Here is a 20,340-nt window from a genome sequence, read left to right on the forward strand (position 1 = left end):
GCAGCTTCAGCGACAGACTGCTGTCACCATCCTGCACCACTGACATACTGAGGAGATCTATCTATCTATCTATCTATCTATCTATCTATCTATCTATCTATCTATCTATCTATCTATCTATCTATCTATCTATCTATCTATCTATCTATCTATCTATCTATCTATCTATCTATCTATCTATCTATCTATCTATCTATCTATCCTTACAAACCAGAGTGCACATGGAGATCTCAAGATGCTGGCCTGCAGAAGATTCCAAAGATTAATAAAATCACAGTGGGAGGTCGAACTTTTAGTTGCAGGACCCCAAAGCTATGGAATGATCTACCTGCTAATATCAGAAATGCCCCTTTGGTCTCAGCTTTTAAAGAAGACTCATGAATTTACTGCAGCATACCCTGACTAGAGCTGCTGATTAGTTGTGCAAACTGCAAATCTGTTTGTTATGCATTTTTACCAAAATATAAGTATCACCATATTGTTAAACTGTTACTACCACTCTTCTATTCTGTTTCTCTTCTCGATATCTGGATGTGGCACTTGGTGCCACTGTTCTACTGCTAGGTTGCTCTCCTTGCATGTGGAAAGTCAACTTTCATAAAGGAGCATTTGAGTCATCAAGTGGAAAGATTCTCTCATCAGATTAGACGGCCAGTACAGACTCCACTATAAAAGACACAAGAGGAATTAGACGGCCAGTTGGCTATTGGACAGATAATGTTAATTTCCATTTAAATGTAAAGAATTATTATTATTATTATTATTATTATTATTATTATTATTATGTTTAATCAGTTTCTACCTTGTTCTTTGTTCTTTTTAACAAATCTGCATTAAATTGTGTAGCAGTTCTGCATTTAGTAATGAGTTTAATCTATACTTGTACAGTATTTTAAATGAGAATCATCACAGCGCTCTGCGCCTCAACTCAGTGAAAAAATATGTTGTATTGTACTGTATTGTTTAAGATAATAATTAAAAATCAGGAAATGATTTGGAAATTTTTGGAATGCAACAAATTGCAACAATAATTTGATGATAGAAACCTGATTAACGTCTTACTTTTTAATTTATGTTTCTTTTACTGTGTATTTCATCCATCCATCCATCCATGGATGGATGAAATACACAGTAAAAGAAACATAAATTAAAAAGTAAGACGTTAATCAGGTTTCTATCATCAAATTATTGTTGCAATTTGTTGCATTCCAAACATTTCCAAATCATTTCCTTCAACAATAATGATGTCTGCTGTTCTTTTTTTTTGTTACAAACTTAACCTCTCACGATCTGCCACCGCAGAGTGGGCAATAGCATCGGATGGATCCAATCTCTGAACTGCATCATTTTGAACTGACAACACAGAAAGTGATGATGGCTTCTCATTTGTCTTTGTCACTCTCAGTCAGTTTTTTTTTTTTTCTTGTCTCTTTCCTGGCTACCATCAGCGACATTGTCAGCTACATACATTGATCCACAATTGGGACTGTCAGGTGCAAACACAGGGGCCTTCTCATTAAAATTAAATCAGCCGAGTCTCTGAAGCTTGAACCAGGTGTAGTGGTAAGGATTTAGTTGGTACTAAATGTTAAGTTTCTGGATAAGACAGAAGCAAGACAAATGCCCCTGCCAGGGTGGGCAACTGATTTGTTCATTTTTATTCCCTGCTTTTTCTCTAGTGTGTTTTCTACTGTACTTGAACCTGATGATAGGCGCTGGCCAATATTGATGGGCTGGGTTCGGACATTAAACAGAGATGATAACGTTATTATGTGTAGCTCTACAGAGGTGGTCAGGTTCACCTCATTGCCATCTGCAGTGCTGGATGTTTGGAGCGCAGCTCGTGGGCATCAGCAGCTGCAGGATTGTACATTGCACATCAGCAAAATCCAGTGCCGCACTGTTCATTTGGCTTTAGCAAGAACAGCTTCATTTATGATGAATTAATGACTGCGATTTTTGTGATCATTTGAAGGGATGGAAGACAGCTGAATGATGGTGGCAGTATGTCCCAATTCGTGTTCTTGTCTGGTTTTACTGTGTTTGTGTTTTATTATTGAATGCACGGCATGTACAAGCTATTGTGTTTTTTTCTTCAGTTTCCAGTTCTTCGGGTAAAGTGTGCTAATTCCAAAAGAAATTATTGTTGTGTAAATTATGTCCAGTAGTAGGTATTATCATCTACTCCTCTAATCCAATTAAGTTATTAAATTGATGTCCCACAAATAAACAAGTGCCACTACTTGAATAATTATTAAATGGCTCGGTAGGTTGGTTCTTATTGTTTATATCCAAAAAATGTTCTAATAGTTTTCAAAGTGGTATTCTTCACATTACCAAATCCCCCACAACAGACGCAGGAAAAATACGTGAAGACAAAGAGACGGTTCAGGAAGAAAAAAATGCATAAAATGAATGCAAATCATAACATCCTCTTAAGGTGATGACACATTATATGCCTTCTGGTCAGAGGGGATGTCAAACTTGAGTGGATTGAAGATCTTGTTGCCTGAGGATGTAAGGCGTGGGTGCTCAGGAGGAAGGAAAGGCATTCTGGCTGGGATAAGAGAAGGTTCCATACCCACCCAGGAGGCCATAAGGGAAGGACTGGGAGAATGGACTCACCAGGAACAGGTCATTCTCCCACATGGCAGATGACAGTGTTCCTCAGGGCTAAACTCGATTAAGACCCCTCGCAGGGCTGCATGGGAAATGGAGTCTGAAAACACAGCCCTGTCTGGGTCTTTGGGGACCTCCAGAGGGCGCTGCTGGGAGGGACTGCTGTGGTACCTGCACCACCTAGAAGTACTCCAGATGACTTGTAGAGGATTGTAAAACCAGTTCCCATGTCGACTTTAAAAGAAAGCCTGCTAGCTCTGTTTTAATGAGTCAGAGTCGGGAGGCAGTGGGCTATGATCTTGGAGGAGGAAGGAGGAGGATTGTGCTTAGTGCTTTATTTTGATGTTATTCTTGTGGAGAAGGTGTTTGGGCTCAATAAAACCCTTTATTTGAGATTAAAGTGTGTTGGGGCTTTATTATGTCTGCAGTTTGGAGCTCAGCGGCGCCCCCTTGTGGTTACACAGGTTGCTCAACCCGTTATCACAGGGTAGGTCAAATTAGACAACTGTGTGACTTTCCAGCACTCTTTTCCAAAGTATCACAAGTTCACCCCTTCATCTGACAGCCAATATGGTGTTGCCTGTGTCACACATGTGCAAGTAGGAGGAAGCTGAGTGGACCCAGTGGGGTGGCCAGGGGGTGGCAGAGTGCACTAATCCTACTTCTGTTATCTCTGCAGGTCAGATATGGGAAAACCTTCCAGTCAATGATGTCACTCCCGGTTCTGGCGCCTCGGACGACGTCACTCCCGGTTTTGACCTTTAAAGCCACCATCATTTCTTCAGCCAATCAGTTCAGTTCAGGACTCAAAACCATGCACATGAGTGCTCTTTCAAAACCCTTTTGCAGCCAGGGACAATACATGGGTGGCTGCCTCAAACCTTTTTGTGTGTGTCGAGGCTGTTCATTTCACACCTGACACAGTGCTTGTGCAAGGTTTACAGATATTGTGAGTTCAGCCACAATCTAGGTCATTTATTTCTTTTTTTCCATTCCGTCATAAGACTTAAAACATGTGACATCACACAGATGAGCCTCTTTTCTGTTTGTCAGATTCAAAACAGTATTCCTTATTCCTCATAATGTGACTTGACATTTACTCTTCCTCACTATCCCTAGTCATCCACAAGTTAGTCAGGCTCCCTTGACATCTCCCTCCTCATCATTCTTCTCTATTACAGATGTAGCAGAAGGTCTCTCCTTTGGATACTTTTGGACTCAATCATTTCTTGGCTGAGGACAACTCCATCAGTGTAACATGGACACCTTGTAGCTCCCTCTAGAAGCTGATGCTGCCCCTTCACCCCTGTGGTGTCCGATATCTTTGAAGAGTTAAATGTTAAGTGAAAACCCCAGGCTGCCCATTCTGTGCATAGTTTGGCCCCATGCTTTTTATTCTGAGACATGTGCTATTATTAACCGGAAAGTCTTTTCTCCATTATCTTCCTTTTCATAGCTTCCTTAGTGTTAATACCTGATAAAACAAGTCAAAAATGTTGATTTTTTTCAACCAAAAAATGTTATTACATGTAACAGAAACATGTAAATATCAAAATGTCTGCATAAATGCAATAGGAAAGTCATGTCAAGTGTCTACTGCTATGCAGTGCTGATATAGTAAAGGTCCTTTGTGTCATATGCTTTGAAAATGTTACCAACGCACACCCCGATGTTGCAGTCAAGACAAGTGTAGCAGAAGCGTGTTTCAGCACACTGCTTTCTAATATTTTTTTGTTGCTTGAGCATGAGAGGGTAGAATGTCCATCCCTGATATGCACAATCAGTGCTGCCCAATGTCTTATTGCAGGCTTCCTTGGCATGAGGCTTAGTGACTTCCACATTTCCTCTGAGACAAACATTGATAGTTGCTGAACTGTGAACAGCGATTAGGGGGCTAACATCTTTCTTGTCTTTCTACTGGATCAAAATTAGTTTGCCTTTTTACTCAGCACCTACTTGCACCGTGGTGAACCTTCAGAAGCCCTAAATTCACCGAGCATATCATGACGGTTTGATCGAAACATGCTAAAATGTGTCAATGTCTGACAACCAGTTAACATTGTCATTGCTATCAACTGATTCAAATAATGGATCAGTTTCAATTTGTTCTAAAACTGGTTCTACAGCTTCTTACCTCAGGGTAGCAAAACGCAAAGAAAACTTAGGGGTTTTTTTGCAGCATAATGTTATTTTTCCACTAGATGCCAGCAGGATACTGTCCCAACAGTTATCCGGGCTTAACACTGTATATCGGATCATCACACATCATCCCGAGTCTGACTCAGGTTTAACCGTGATTACCATATATACTCGCGTGTAAGTCGGATCTTGATACATGAAAAATCAATCAAAAAATCAGACCCCGACTCATACTCCCATTCATAAATACGACACTTAAATTTATTTATTTTTTTTACATCTTCTTGCTTCTTCCAATCTCGCCCCAGTTTCTCAGACACATCGAACTTTGTTGCAGCAGCGCAGTTACCAATTTCTTTTGCCACTTCAATGACTTTTAATTTAAAACCAGCTTTATATTTTCTTCTGATTGAACGCTCCATCGTAGATAAGGGATGCTCTTACGATAAAGGTGTATGAGGGTGTGAGATACAAAAAACACAAAACAGTGCAAATGTCACTTTGGAATAGTTCTGGTATTACCATGTGGTCACGTAGGCACAATACATAGAAAAATAAAGGCCGTGTGCACCGTGGTTACTCTCTCAGGTGGGTGTTAGCATATCATAATCTCTTGAGACCAATAGCGTGAGTTTTCTGCATTTGACTTATACAATCGACATTATAAAATACTGGAAATTATACGGTAAAATCAAGCCTCAACTTAGCCACGGGAGGATTTAAACGCGAGTATATATGGTAAATAGAATTCTGAGCCCAAGTCATGCTTGGGCTTAACACCAAGGAGGTTAATGGAAGGTCAGGCATCACAATGGGGCGATACGCTGCCTGTTAGGAAGTCTGACATCTTCCTTCTGTGTCTGTGGACCATGTGAGGTTTGAAAGTCAGGAACTCCATTACGTTGAGACAGTATATGGACTGCACAGGATTCATCTGCCAGTTCTTTTTTTTAATTAAATTCCAACCGAATGTTAATTTAGGCCACCTATTACATGCGACAAATCTCTGGGCAGAATCGGTTCATGCCCACATTTCTGCCCTGTAGCCATCATAGCCACAATTCTTTAATTATGGCAGAAATGTTTCTTTGTAAGTTACATTTTTTAAATGTCAGTGTGCCTCCATTTTTCCTCATTTTGATAAGATTGGTTTTTTTTTTCAGAAAAACACTTCAATGCTTGTGTGGCTGATTATTTTTTTCATTTACAAGTGCAGAGCAATTTTCTTTTTGATAAGGGGTTAGGATGTGATTAGAAAAATTCAACTCTATGTATGTAATTTACAAACATTTACATATATTATTTATATGGATTTTTTTATATAGTCACTAGATAAACAACCTAAAACATGATACATAATACTCTGTTCTTAACCAAAAAAGATACTAACAAAATGCAGTTGACATAATTAAAAATATTATATCTGACAACATAAAATAGCAAAGAAATTGGAAAAATATTTTTGTGAACAGATAATTTATAAGGCATTCCGAATATTCATTTTTATTTTGCATTTATATGTGTACTCAGTGAATACGCATACGTCATATCATATCATAAAATGCTAAGGCTTGCCCATCGGCCACGTGATCACTTCCCAAACTACTTGGGCTAGACCCTTGATATTGGCCTTAGTTGAAAGCTTATTAGCTGTTATGTTCTGGAAATGCAAAAAACTTTAGGTAAAGTGAACTGTGGTCTTGGGGTTATAATGACGAAGTGAACACAAAACTAACAGACATGGCAGAAAGAAAAAGAACAGCAGTGACCTCTGCTGAACGTCAAGCAAATCACAGAGGCTGATTACGTAATGAAGAACACCATACATAATAAGAAGAGTAACAGCAACACTGCCTGAGTCAAGTGCAATATAAAGAAAGATGGAGAAATACATGCCGACAATCACGCAGAAATTTATTCTTGTTTATATGTAGTTTTTTGCTGGCTCACATGACCCGCTCTCATAAAACGACAAAACACTGAACAAACGTTGACTAGTCAGAAGTAATCCTGAATACAGAGCATTAGAGCAGCAGACCATTACAGTGGCTCCTAGGCGTGCAAGACAAGGTCTACGACACAAAAAGTATGAATGAGAAAGACCAGGAAATGCACGGGGATAATCGAGAAGACCGTCTAGAATATGAAAGCCTTGCTTTTACAGCCTTACATCGATGTTTCTTTGAAGACCATGTCACACACGTGCGAGTTGGAGACAGTCAAAGAGCCTAAAGGTGAATGAAATATCGCGAGACAGAGAGTCATCACGTGGTGCTTACCTGAATCTCTTTTCACCTACAGAAAACCTGAAGAAAAATAAGAATCTCCATTTCCGGGTTCAAAATGGCCGCAATGACGTCACTTCCTGTTCGTCACTATGATGTCACTTCCGGTTCCACAATCCTTTGCTTCCTACTCCTGATGACATTGGTTCAGTTTCCTGTCTCCGGTCGTCACATCCGGCCAACCATTTCCTGTCCCATCATTCACTCTGTTATAAAAATGCCATTTTGTCTACAGTAAAGTGTTCAATGTACTGCAAAGTCATATGAATCAGTTTCTTTATTTATTGTCTGGACGACAATATACAGGGATGGTCCCCAAATCTTTATTTGTTTTGTTGGAGTATTTTTTGCTCAAGATAATCACATCACAACCACTACTTAGCAAAGTTACGTGAGGGCTGTGATGAATGTCAAGCTGTGTTTTTCATTTTCAATACAGAACAACATTTGGACAAAACTGAAATGTTCCGCTTGCTATACACAAGACAACAGAAACAATACAATACATTATCACTTCTAGAGGAACTGAACTATTTGGAAAACATAACATGTGTCAACAGCTCCTTATCTTTAACGTGGAGTTTATTTGCATTTTATTTTAGGACCTTGGGCCTGCGCTGTTTCACTAATATGCAGTATATATTCAAATTTCCTTGAAATGTCTGAGTATTAATCCTGTCATGTTAATGTTCAGGAAATGTCTAAAGGATATGAAAGATACAAGAAAAGAAAATGGTAGGAAATCTTCAATGACTGAGGTGAAGTAACACTTGGAGCAAATTTTACACCAATGTTTGCCCTCAGTTCAGGCAAATATAAAGTGAGATATTATTGTTTCATAACATTAGAGCCACCTTAGGAGCAGAGAAGCCATCCATCCGTCTGCCCATTCATCCATCCATCCATCCATCCATCCATCCATCCATCCATCCATCCATCCATCCATCCATCCATCCATCCCTTTCTGAATCCACTTTGTATGTTCTCCCCAAGCAGCATATTGTGACTTGACCAATCTATACTTGGTGTGGACAGAGTGGCCGCCTCTCTCGTCTGTTTCTTATGGTAAACACGCCACAGCAGGAGATTATTTTGAGTTCTATGCAGAACTAGTGAGGGAAGAAAGTTAGTGACAAGGGAAGAGAATGAAGAATGATATGTGGAAGGGTATCGCTGGAGGTGGAGTTCCTCCTCCTCTTTAATTTCACCCAACTAACCAGGTTGACACATTTCAATTTGCGCTTTTATGCACAGGGAAGCAAAAATGACACTGAAGGAAATGCCTGAGAGAGCACGCTGGGAAACTAAGCCAAATTCCTGCTTGATTTAGCTTGGCTGACTGAAAGTCATTTTCCGCACAATTTGTTGTATAATTTGTCCCCTCTGATGTGACAAAGTGATGTTTTCCATTGCATAGGAAACACTTGAAACAGTCTTGGTCAAACCTACATTCTTATTTTCTCATTAAAGTCTGGTATTATCAGAATGAGGCTGGGGATTTTGCACCCGTGCCTGTCCCGAATACTGTAGAATCTTCATATTCACTTAACAACATGAAACAAGTATCTTATCTCCAATTCTAACTGCCAAGCTACACATTTCTATAGGCGTTCTGTGCATCACTTTCTACATAATGAGGTGTGTGTTAGGCAACATTACACAATTTTTCATTTAGAAATTTAAAGGTAACTTTGAAATTTTGTAATGTCTTTAATGGAAGCTGTGCAAAGTTGGCACTCTACCACAAATACAAATGAAACGAGATTTTGGCAAAGATGACACACAAGTGTTGGCTGATAAGTGACCCTTAACAAAGTCTCTTGAACTCATCAGTTGGGTTCAGTGAACAAAGCTGTTCAAATTCAAGATTTACAGAACAGTGAATGAAGGTCTTATTAGATACAGTGATGAGCGAAATAGGCAAGTTTCAATTCACATACGGTTTTGAGAAACTGCAACTAAAATTTGGTTCATAGGCGATTGCACAATTGCAAAACGTGAACTGACTAAAGATAATCAAATACGAAAGGACATCAAATACAATAAATAAATAACAGTGGGAGGTTGAGCTTTTAGGCCCCTAAACTGTGGAGTGGTCTGCCTGCTACTATAAGAGATGCCCCTTCAGTCTCAGCTTTCAAATCCCGGCTGAAGACTCACGACTTCAGTTTAGCACACCCTGACTAGAGCTGCTGATTAACTGTACAAACTGCATCTCTGTTGTTAGTCATTAGCACAAAAACATAAGTAATATGATAGTTAGAATTTGTTAATAACCCTCACCTATTCTGTTTCTCTTCTCAGAACTCAAACGTGGCACTTGGTGCCACTGCCCACCTGCCAAGTTGTTTTGCCTGCCAAAGGTAAACTCATCCCTGATGGTGGAATCGTTGGGTAGAGGGGTCCTTTCATCGGATTGGCTGGCCCAGTGATGACTCAGCTGTGGAATGACCAACAGGGGGAGGCAGCTTGATGGCCGAGGTCTCCAGGACTCTGAACAAATCCAAACCTTATTATGTGATATCATCTACTGTTAAATTCTGCTCCGTACTTGTAATATTTCTATTACACTATTATATTGTATTGAGGATTACTTGTGTTTTGTTCTGTGTATTGTATTGTATTTGCCCCCCTTTTTTGACACCCACTGTATGCCCAGCCTACCTGGAAAGGGGTCTCTCTTTGAACTGCCTTTCCCAAGGTCTCTTCCATTTTGCCCTATTGTTGGTTTTTTGAGGGTTTTTTCTTGTCTTCTTAGAGAGTCAAGGCTGGGGGGCTGTCAAAATGCAGGGCCTGTTAAAGCCCAATAGGCACTCCTAGTGTGATTTTGGGCTATACAAAAATAAATTGTATTGTATTGTATTGTATTGTATAATATACCCAAAAAATAATAAAGAAGCAAGAGTACAATGTGCATGTTGGCACATTATGCCATCACACCCTAAATAGCAGTGCATCTTGGAGGCTCTTGGCTTATCTTCAGTCTAACTTGTTCTGTGCTACCGCAGTCTTTAAATGGATTACTGAAACAGGCAGCATGGCTGTTGCAATATGGCTGCTGAGTTGCCTTCATCATGAAGAAAATGCAACATGAGTGTTGTGGTCATCTTTTCAAGGCCATATGGTGAGAGAGTGTTAACTAAAGGCAAAGTGACCAATTTTATGCCACCCTTATCACAAATCACAAACCAATGAGGTGTTGTGGTACAGAATGGCCTCTGATTCAAAATCAATCATAAACAGCCATGCTTCAGACTAATAGAATTAGTTTACCTGTTGCTTTCTGGGCAATTTACCAATGCAAGCATTCAGGTGGAAGCCACCCCTCAGTTGCTTCATTTAGTTGTGGCCTGTTCTTGCCAGCTAAGTAGTTTGTGGCCTTCCTACTGAGGATGACTTATAGCCTTATATACATCCAAACATAGTCACCCTCGACAACCTGGTCTGATACATCCTCCATTACCGCCATAAAATTCACATCCTGAGTGGGTCCTAAAGTCTCGGATTATATTGTGTTTAGATAAACATCATGATTATTGAAACACTAATTCATACTGAGAATATTTTTTTTTAAAAATTCGTATATTTCCCAGAACATTTCCAAAATGTAATCACCATCAAAATATTCTCCCTGAGACGCAATACACTTGTCCCACCATTGTTCAAAACTGTTCTGAAACTCTTGCAAAGTGATAGCCTTCAGTGCCTCCATTATTTGCTCCTTGACTTCCTCTACATCCTGAAAACATCTTCATCCTTGGAAATAAGAAAAAAATCACAGTGTGCAAGGTCCAGGTAGTGGTGGTGGTGGGTGGGGGGGGTTTGGGGGGGGGGTTATGGGAACATTGGAATCCAGTTTTTCGGAAGAAACTGCCACACACTCAATGCTGTGTTGTCGTGATGCAGAAGCCACAATTTGGGTTGTTTTCTGCACACTACGTCACGCAATCGCTTTAGCATTTCAAGGACGCCGCTTGGCCAAATGATGCAGAGGGCAGTCCAGTACATGAACCTAGTGGCAAACGTCAGAACTAGTGCCTCTCCAGCCTCCAGAAAAAAAATTTCTCTCAATTTTGGGTCCCACCTCGTATATTTGGTTTGTCTAGCTTACAAATAAAGACATACTGTACAAAATATTTATCCATTTATATGCTAATTACACAACCCACTACACCAACAGCAAATGTAATCTGTCTTAAGCCTAATTCAAGAATGTTAGTGTGCTACCGCATGATTTAAGATATGCAACACAAGCAAGACATGCAGATAAAGTTATGGAGTGTCTGAGCAGGTTTAGGGTGTATGTGTGACGTACAGTAGAACCTCTGGTCATGAACGTTTCTGAAAACGTACAAATCGGGTTACGATCAAAACGTTCACCAAACTTTTGCATCTGTTCAAGACCACACCCTCTGGTGGCAAGCAAAAATACTGGCGGCCAGTTTCCCTTCCGGTTCGTATGCGCCAATGATTCCCGCATGTTTCCCGCATTTTTTGAATAAAAGCGCACGTGTTCTCTTATTTGTACCTTTTGTGAAAGTGTTTCTTTGATATATGGATTTCAGGCTTCATACGTTATATAGTTTATGCCTACATTTTGTCATTTACTATTAGAATATGAAAAATGTTTCTGTTTTAAAAATGTGTTTGCACAGACTACTATAGAAACGGAACACACATGAAATGTGTGTATTCCAAATAACGCTATATTATTTCCACTCTAAAACTCCACTTCAATCCCAGATAATCAAATCAAGGCAAGGCATGAGCTAGGAGAAGTTCGTTCTAAGTCGGTGGGGGGATGGAATAGCTGGCTGCTAGTAGCTTGTGTTTATCAGCACATTTAGATGACAAAAGACTCTGGCGGAGAGGTGCAAACGGATTTAAGACGCGATTTAAGGTGGGACGGATCTACGAGTTTTTTCGTAGGCTCTGGTAATTCTAGTGTTAAAACTCATAAAAAAGTGTTTACAGCGAGCGGTTCGTAAGGGTCTAGTGCAAACTCTTGCAATGTTAGTTTTCTCTGTTGTTCAAGGTTTTCTCAGTGTTTTTCAATGTTTTTACATTTAGTTTACTACTAGGGGGCTTTGCCCCCTGCTCGCTTCGCTCGCCACCCCCCCGTGCCTGCTTTGCTTCCGCAGTTTCAGATGCGCGTTGTAGGCGCCTATGTTCATTGTATTTGTCCATGCTGGTGCGTTTTTGTAGCTCCGTTAGTCAAGCTGGTTTGTACAATCCCAAGCAGCACATCATTCCTAACTTCACTCCGCAGTAGTGCCACTCACAATATGGCGGTGATGCCTGCGCCGTCTGTACTATGTCAGGTTTCACTATGCTGTGTAGGCGCCTTAGCCTTTCGTACTTTCCCGCGCCTTCCGTTCTATCTTCGTGGACCTGTGGGGCCTCCGTAGCCTCTTCCATTTGAATCTGGGCTGCAGCGCAGAATCCTCTTTTTTGTGTGTCCGTGTCAGTAGTCGTTAGCTATGGGCGCGTTGTTGCTTCATTTCTCATTCACGTCAAGAGCTCTTTCGTTTTTGAGTGGTGACTCCTTCGTGCGCGGTGGATCACACTTCGCTGGCGGTTTATGAGACGCGCGCTGTCGGCGCCTGCGCAGTACGTCTCCTGTGTCCATCGCCGTGTACCTGGGTCCATGCCATCCGGTTTACTATTCTCAGTTAGTAATATGGATTACACTGTACATTCTATGGTATAATTAACTATTTTTGTGCTTAAAAATCTTAAAAAAATATTTGCATACAGTTCATATGGACTGGAACGGATTAACTGTATTTACATACAATCTTATGGGGAAATTATGTTCGGGTCGCAACCAAATTGGGTCGCATCTAGAGTTTTGGAACGAATTACGGTCGTGACCCGAGATTCCACTGTACAGACAATAGAGCTGTGCACAGGGCTGTGTTTTAACCCCGTTCCCACATACATCATAAAAATTAGTTTAATCCTATAAAATAAACAAATAATAAAAAATAATAATAATTTATAATCTGTTAAGAGAGGATTAGTATTTCAATGACGACAAAACCACCGTGTTGTGTAGCCATATCAATGAAGTACTGAGCAAGCAGTGCAAAGCCTTTACAGCTGTGAAATCACAAATGTCTTCACACATAAAGTCCAGCACAGTTTTCTGTTTTTTTTCTTGCTTAATGTTAGCAGGGGGCATACCTTTCTCTTCTCTGAAATGGAATTTGGTGAGGCCAAGAAGGATTAAACACAACTCAACTACTTTTCATTTAAATCGAACACCAGTGAATGCCTGTTCCAAATGTCTACCTTCATGTTTTTTTACAGTGGTGTACTGCCCAGTTTTGATTGTCTTTTGGACATTTGCCTGGTTTATTTTTTAATCATGCCTTGAATATCTGGTGTTTAAAAAGGACATGTTAAAAATAATGGCTTTGGACAAGACGTTTAATCCGTAAACAAGACAATTTTAACGAAGTAATGCTTTTTGTTCCTATTCAAAGGCAATACATTTTTTACTGGAGTTGTATTCAACAGGTTGCTGAAGGCAGGTAATAGAACAATGTAAAAACATTTGACAATTCTTGGTCTATGTGTATCTTCAGCACCTTTCCTCGATATACTCGTGTGTGTGTGAACCTCTCTTGACTGGTGCTCCCTCTTTCTCAAGCTCATTCCCATAAAGCCTGCTTCTCAGACTCTGTCATTATTTACAAGGTGCCATTCTCGCATCCTGTTCACTTTTATACTTCTCATTTTTTTATACCTCCTCATGTGTCTGACACTCACACTTCCCCTTTCGATTGCATCACCATAGCCAAAATGACCAGTCACAACAAAGCCAGGCTGACTAGTCATACTGCTTAGTCATCCAGTATTATTACAGTCAAATGAAAAAGTTTGGGAACTCCTCTCAGCCTGAATAATAATTGACTCTACTTTCAACATAACAGATAACAGTGGTAAGTCTTTCATTTTCTAGGAACATCTGAGTACTGTGGTGTTTTCTGAACAAAGATGTTTAGTGAAGCTGTATTTAGTTGTATGAAATTAAATCAAATGTGAAAAACTGGCTGGGCAAAAATGTGGGTCCCCTTGTAATGTTGCTGATTTGAATGCCTGTCACTGCTCAATGCTGATTACTTGCAACACCAAATTGGTTGGATGAGCTCATTAAGCCTTGAACTTCATAGACAGGTGTGTCCAATCATGAGCTATAAAGGTATTTAAGGTGGTCAATTACAAGTTGTGCTTCCTTCCCTTTGACTCTCCTCTGAAGAGTGACAGCATGGGATCCTCAAAGCAACTCTCAAAAGATCTGAAAACAAAGATTGTTCAGTCTCATGGTTTAGGGGAAGGCTACAAAAAGCTATCTCAGACGTTTCAACTGTCAGTTTCAACTGTAAGGAATGAAATCAGCAAATGGAAGGCCACAGGCACAGTTGCTGTTAAACCCAGCAGGTCTGGCAGGCCAAGAAAAATACAGGAGCGGCATATGTGCAGGATTGTGTGAATGGTTACAGACAACCCACAGATCACCTCCAAAGACCTGCATGAACATCTCGCTGCAGATGGTGTATCTGTACATCGTTCTACAATTCAGAGCAATTTGCACAAAGAACATCTGCATGGCAGGGTGATGAGAAAGAAGCCCTTTCTGCACTCACACCACAAACAGAGTCGCTTATTGTATGCAAACGCCCATTTAGACAAGCCAGATTAATTTTGGAACAAAGTGCATTGGACTGATGAGACAAAAATTGAGTTATTTGGTCAGAACAAAAAGCGCTTTGTATGGTGGAAGAACAACACCGCATTCCAAGAAAAACACCCGCTACCTACTGTCAAATCTGGTGGAGGTTCCATCATGCTGTGGGGCTGTGTGGCTAGTTCAGGGACTGGGGCCCTTGTCAAAGTTGAGGGTCGGATGAATTCAATCCAATATCAACAAATTCTTCAGGATAATGTTCAAGCATCTGTCACAAAGTTGAAGTTACACAGGGGTTGGATATTCCAACAAGACAATGACCCAAAACACAGTTCGAAATCTACAAAGGCATTCATGCAGAGGGAGAAGTACAATGTTCTGGAATGGCCATCACAGTCCCTTGACTTGAATATGATCAAAAATCTATGGGATGATTTGAAACAGGCTGTCCATGCTCGGCAGCCATCACATTGAACTGAACTGGAGAGATTTTTTTTATGGAAGAATGGTCAAAAATACCTCCATCCAGAATCCAGACACTCATCAAAGGTCTATAGGAGGACAGCGTTTAGAGGCTGTTATATCTGCAAAAGGAGGCTCAACTAAGTATTGATGTCATACCTCTGTTGGGGTGCCCAAATTTATGCACCTGTCTAATTTTGTTATGATGCATATTGCATATTTTCTGTTAATCCAATAAACTTAATGTCACTGTTGAAATCCTTCTGTTTCCATAAGGCATGTCATATACTAAGAGGAAGTTGCTACTTTGAAAGCTCAGCCAATGATAAACACAAATCCAAAGAATTAAGAGGAGTTCCCAAACTTTTTCATATGACTGTATATCCTGAATAAAGTGAACAGATCCTGTAGCCATAACTTTTAGGCTGAGTCCTGATACACACCTCTAATACGCACGTCTTCATTCTCTATCAGATAGATAGATAGATAGATAGATAGATAGATAGATAGATAGATAGATAGATAGATAGATAGATAGATAGATAGATAGATAGATAGATAGATAGATAGATAGATAGATAGATAGATAGATAGATAGATACTTTATTAATCCCAATGGGAAATTCACATAACATAATATGTTATGTTAACATAATAACATAATATCACCCTCCATTCACCTAATATATATGAGAACAGAGTGTGCATCATGAATTACAATGTTATAAATTAATGACTACCAACCAGTCATTACAGAAAAGTAATGTCTCCTGCTACAATTAGAATTGCAGAATTTGCAAAAGCTTGAGTCAGAAGCTTTTTTCATGGAATGCTGTACATGAAATTAAAAATGTAAATGTGTATCTTACCCTAATTCTGTGGCACTTCTCTGATGTACTAGAAGGACTACAAACTTAACTACTGATTTAAATTGATTAATATTATGTCTTTAAGTGTTTTAATGTCATTTTCATCTTTATATACAACTCCTTCCATTCCTCATTTTTCATTAATGAACTTTCTAGGTATTCGCTTTGCACTGTGTAGGAATGGAGAAAGGCCAGGCATCCTGGCCATGATGAAGGATGAATTCTTGACCAGACAGGGGGCTATAACGGATGGAATGGGCAAAGGGGAATACTGGGAGCAGTTCATTTCCCTACATGACAGGTTACAGTGTTCCTCAAGGCTTAACTCAATTGGGACACCCACAGGTCAGCATAGGAGTTGGAGTTCAGAAATGCAGCCCTGCAGGAGTCTTTGGGTACCACCAGAGGTCACTGACAGGGGAAGACTGCCCTGGTTTTCACACGACCCAGACGTGCTCTGGGCAGATTTGGGCTTAAAAGTGAAAGTAGTTCTCGGGTCGGTTTTAAAGGGAGAGCCTCAGCTAATTCAGTCAGAGTTGGGTGGAAGCGGGCAAAACTCTATGGAAAGTGGATGGAGAGAATTTATGTTTGTGCATTGTGGCAGATGTTTCTGTAAGAAGGTGTTCGGGTTGAATTAATATCTTTTATCCATCCATCCATTTTCCAATCTGAACACAGGGTCACGGCAGTCTGCTGGAGCCAATCCCAGCCAACACAGGGCACAAGGCAGGAACCAATCCCGTGTAGGGCGCCAACACACCACAGGACACACACCCACACACCAAGCACACACTGGGGCCAATTTAGAATCGCCAATCCACCTAACCTGCATGTCTTTGGACTGTGGGAGGAAACCCATGGGGAGAACATGCAAACTCCATGCAGGGAGGACCCGGGAAGTGAACCCGGATCTTCTTACTACGAGGCAGCAGCGTGACCACGGTGCCACTGTGCCGCCCAATATCTTTTATTTGAATTGGAATTGTGTTTGGGCATTATTAGTTTGGGGCTCAGCAGCACCCTCTTGTGGTTACAACTGCTATATCAAAGCTACAGAGATGCATGCTCTGACCAAGTAAGGTTTGCACATCCTCCTTGCATCTCCAGGTATTCCAGTTTTTGTCTTGCATATTAAAAATATGCAGGTTAGGTCAATGGAGTCCCTAAATTGAGCAGTATCCTGCAATGGACTGGCACCCTGTCCTGGGTACGTTCTTGCTTTACAAGTAGTGGCCGTAGGATAGGCTCTGGTCCCAACAATCCTGAAACGGATTCAGATAATGAACACGATTTGTTCCAAGGCCTCCTACTGACTACATGATCAAACAAGTACTGTGTGTCGATTTTTTATATTCTGACCAAGCCAGGAGATGGAACTTCTATCTAGAACAGCTACACTCTCCTCTAGTTCTGCCCATGCTATATGTATGGAAAGCAAATCAATCAAATGGATCAGCAAACACCAGCAGCGGCAGTACCTCATTTCTATTAATATGCATAGATAAAAAATGCCAGCTGAGCACTTAACACAAAGAACTGTAAAACAAAGCACCTGCATCACTTTTTCCATTACCACTTTTTCTAAATAAAATGCAGATGGCATCAACATTGTTTTGTTTGTTTATTGTTTTATTTAGCATTCACTGATGTTACTAAGGAAAGAGAACTTAGGCAGAGAAGAAATTAATTAAATGCAATGCCCCGGTAAGTGTCCAGGAAGATGGACGGGCATCCTGGCCAGAATGGAAGAGGATTTCTTGCCCGGCCAGGAAGCCATAGTAGAAGGATGGCCAGATTGCAGACACTACCCGGCTAGGCTGTCTTATAAATCCCATCCTGGCTGGGATGCTGGAAGAAAGAAGGGACTGGTGAGAGATGCAAGCCGGGAGCAGTTCATCCCCCCAATTAATAGGTGGCAGTGTTCCTCGCGAGTAGTCTCAGATTGGACACCTGAAGGGCTGCATGGGAATTGGAGTCCAGAAGTGCAGCCTAGTAGTAGTCCTTGGGTGACAATAGAGGGCGCTTCTGGAGAAGGACCACCCTAGTTCCTGTGTGACCAACAAGCCATGATGTGCCACAAGATGTATTCCTGGGTCCAGCTTAAATGGAGCCTGCCGCCATACCTCATGGAGTCAAAGTTGGGAGGCAGCAGGCAAAACTCACTGGAGGAGAGAAGGAGACAAGAGATAGCATCGGGTTTGTGATTGTTTTGGCTGTGTCTATTGTATTATTGCAGCTGGTTGGATTAAAAATCTGTTTATTGAACCTGGAGTTGTGTTGGGTCTTGCATGTCTGGGGTTTGGGGGCTCAGTGCCATCCTCCTACTGCTCACACCCCTGAATTGTGCTAAATCGGATGGAGGATGTTTTGTTGCACTGTGTAGAAAAGGGATAAACCCAGCAAGATGATGTATTGCACAGTGGCGTGGTGGTCAGTACTGCTGGTTGATTCCAAGTGTCTCAGTGGTCAGTGTGGAGTTGGCTTCTTCACTGCTTGTCCTTGGAGGCAGCTTAAAGGCTATGGTGGTGGTAATTCAACACCAATCCACAAGGTGGCGGTGTATACTAATGCCTCCTCTCTTCCTCCCTCTTGACAGACCAACCATCAATGATATCACTTCTGGTGTCTGTCTGTTCTTACTTGGCCAGGAATGTCACCATCTTGTACAGTCTTGTGTTAGACTCATGTCATGAGGGGCATTGATTTTTGTTGAAAAGCCTAATAATTTTGCATTTAAATACAGGGTTACGGTGTCATCCCAAACCCTTTTGATTTGTTCTATCTCATTTTCCACCAAGTAGAAGTCAAGGTAAATTTGAAAGACTAAAATAGTTAGTAATGGAGCTCACACAGAATGCTTTTAAAGTAAGACAGTTTCAGATATTCACAACTACTTTTTAGCAGGGAGTTATTGAAATTTCAAAAATGTATAGAACACACTGTGCTCAACATATCACTAAAAAATTGAACTTTTCTGACAAAATTCATTAAAAGTATAAGAGAACCAAATTTCAACTAAATCATTCCACTGGGAGCTGCTTTATGATCTCAGACAGACAGATAAGACAAAGATTGAAATCTTTGGTGTGAATGCCAGGCATCACGTTTGGAGGACACCAGTCATCGCTCATCACCAGGCCAATACCATCCCTACAATGAAGCATGGTGGTGGCAGCATCATGCTGTGGAGATGTTTTTCAGCGGCAGGAACTGGGAGACTAGTCAGGATAAAGGGAAAGATGACTGCAGCAATGTAAAGAGACATCCTGGATGAAAACCTGCTCCAGAGCGCTCTTGACCTCAGACTGGGGTGACGGTTCATCTTTAAGCAGGACAATGACCCTAAGCACACAGCCAAGATATCAAAGGAGTGGCTTCAGGACAACTCTGTGAATGTCCTTGAGTGGCCCAGCCAGAGCCCAGACTTGAATCCGATTGAACATCTCTGGAGAGATCTTAAAATGGCTATGCACCGACTCTTCCCATCCAACCTGATGGAGTTTGAGAGGTGCTGCAAAGAGGAATGGGCGAAACTGGCCAAGGACAGGTGTGCCAAGCTTGTGGCATAATATTCAAAAAGACTTGAGGCTGTAATTGCTGCCAAAGGTGCATCGACAAAGTATTGAGCAAAGGCTGTGAATACTTATGGACATGGGATTTCTCAGTTTTTTTATTTTTAATAAATTTGCAAAAACCTCAAGTAAACTTTTTTCACGTTGTCATTATGGGGTGTTGTGTGTAGAATTCTGAGGAAAAAAATGAATTTAATCCATTTTGGAATAAGTCTGTAACATAACAAAATGTGGGAAAAGTGATGCGCTGTGAATACTTTGTGGATGTACTGTACGCCAACTACAATAGGTGCTTTAGCATTTCAGATGAACGCACCTAAAGAAAAAGCAAGTATATGTGTTCATCATAAAAAGGCAGTAAATATCAAATGTTACAACAAAGCCCACAGACCTTGTACCAAATGCACCATAGGACCTTATCTAGTTTGGGATTTATTCAGGGTAGCTATTCCAAAAGTTGTAAAAGTAGCAGCAAAATTGACAAGATCTTTAGATGGACCGTTCTGTTTGCTTTCTTGTAGATTAGACTTCAGGTCACTGTTAGCTACAGCGAGAAATGTCAAGTAACCCCAATTACCCAAAAGAGAGAAAACCATGGCTTACTTCTCTCTTCCCCTTCCATGACTTTACCTGTTAATAAAATACTCTGATATGTATTGTTTACATTGTGTAATGCTGCTGAAATAAGAGAACAGAATATC

At 40.7% G+C, this 20,340-nt stretch overlaps 1 protein-coding gene across 2 annotated transcripts in view; it reads right to left on the reverse strand.

The window, feature by feature from the left end:
- The window catches only part of lhfpl4a (LHFPL tetraspan subfamily member 4a), a 476,207-nt gene that overhangs the window by 394,568 nt on the left and 61,299 nt on the right, over window positions 1-20,340 (reverse strand). The gene's annotated exons all lie outside the window — the stretch shown is intronic.

Source organism: Erpetoichthys calabaricus, chromosome 18, assembly GCF_900747795.2.
Source record: "Erpetoichthys calabaricus chromosome 18, fErpCal1.3, whole genome shotgun sequence".
Lineage (NCBI taxonomy): Eukaryota > Metazoa > Chordata > Cladistia > Polypteriformes > Polypteridae > Erpetoichthys > Erpetoichthys calabaricus.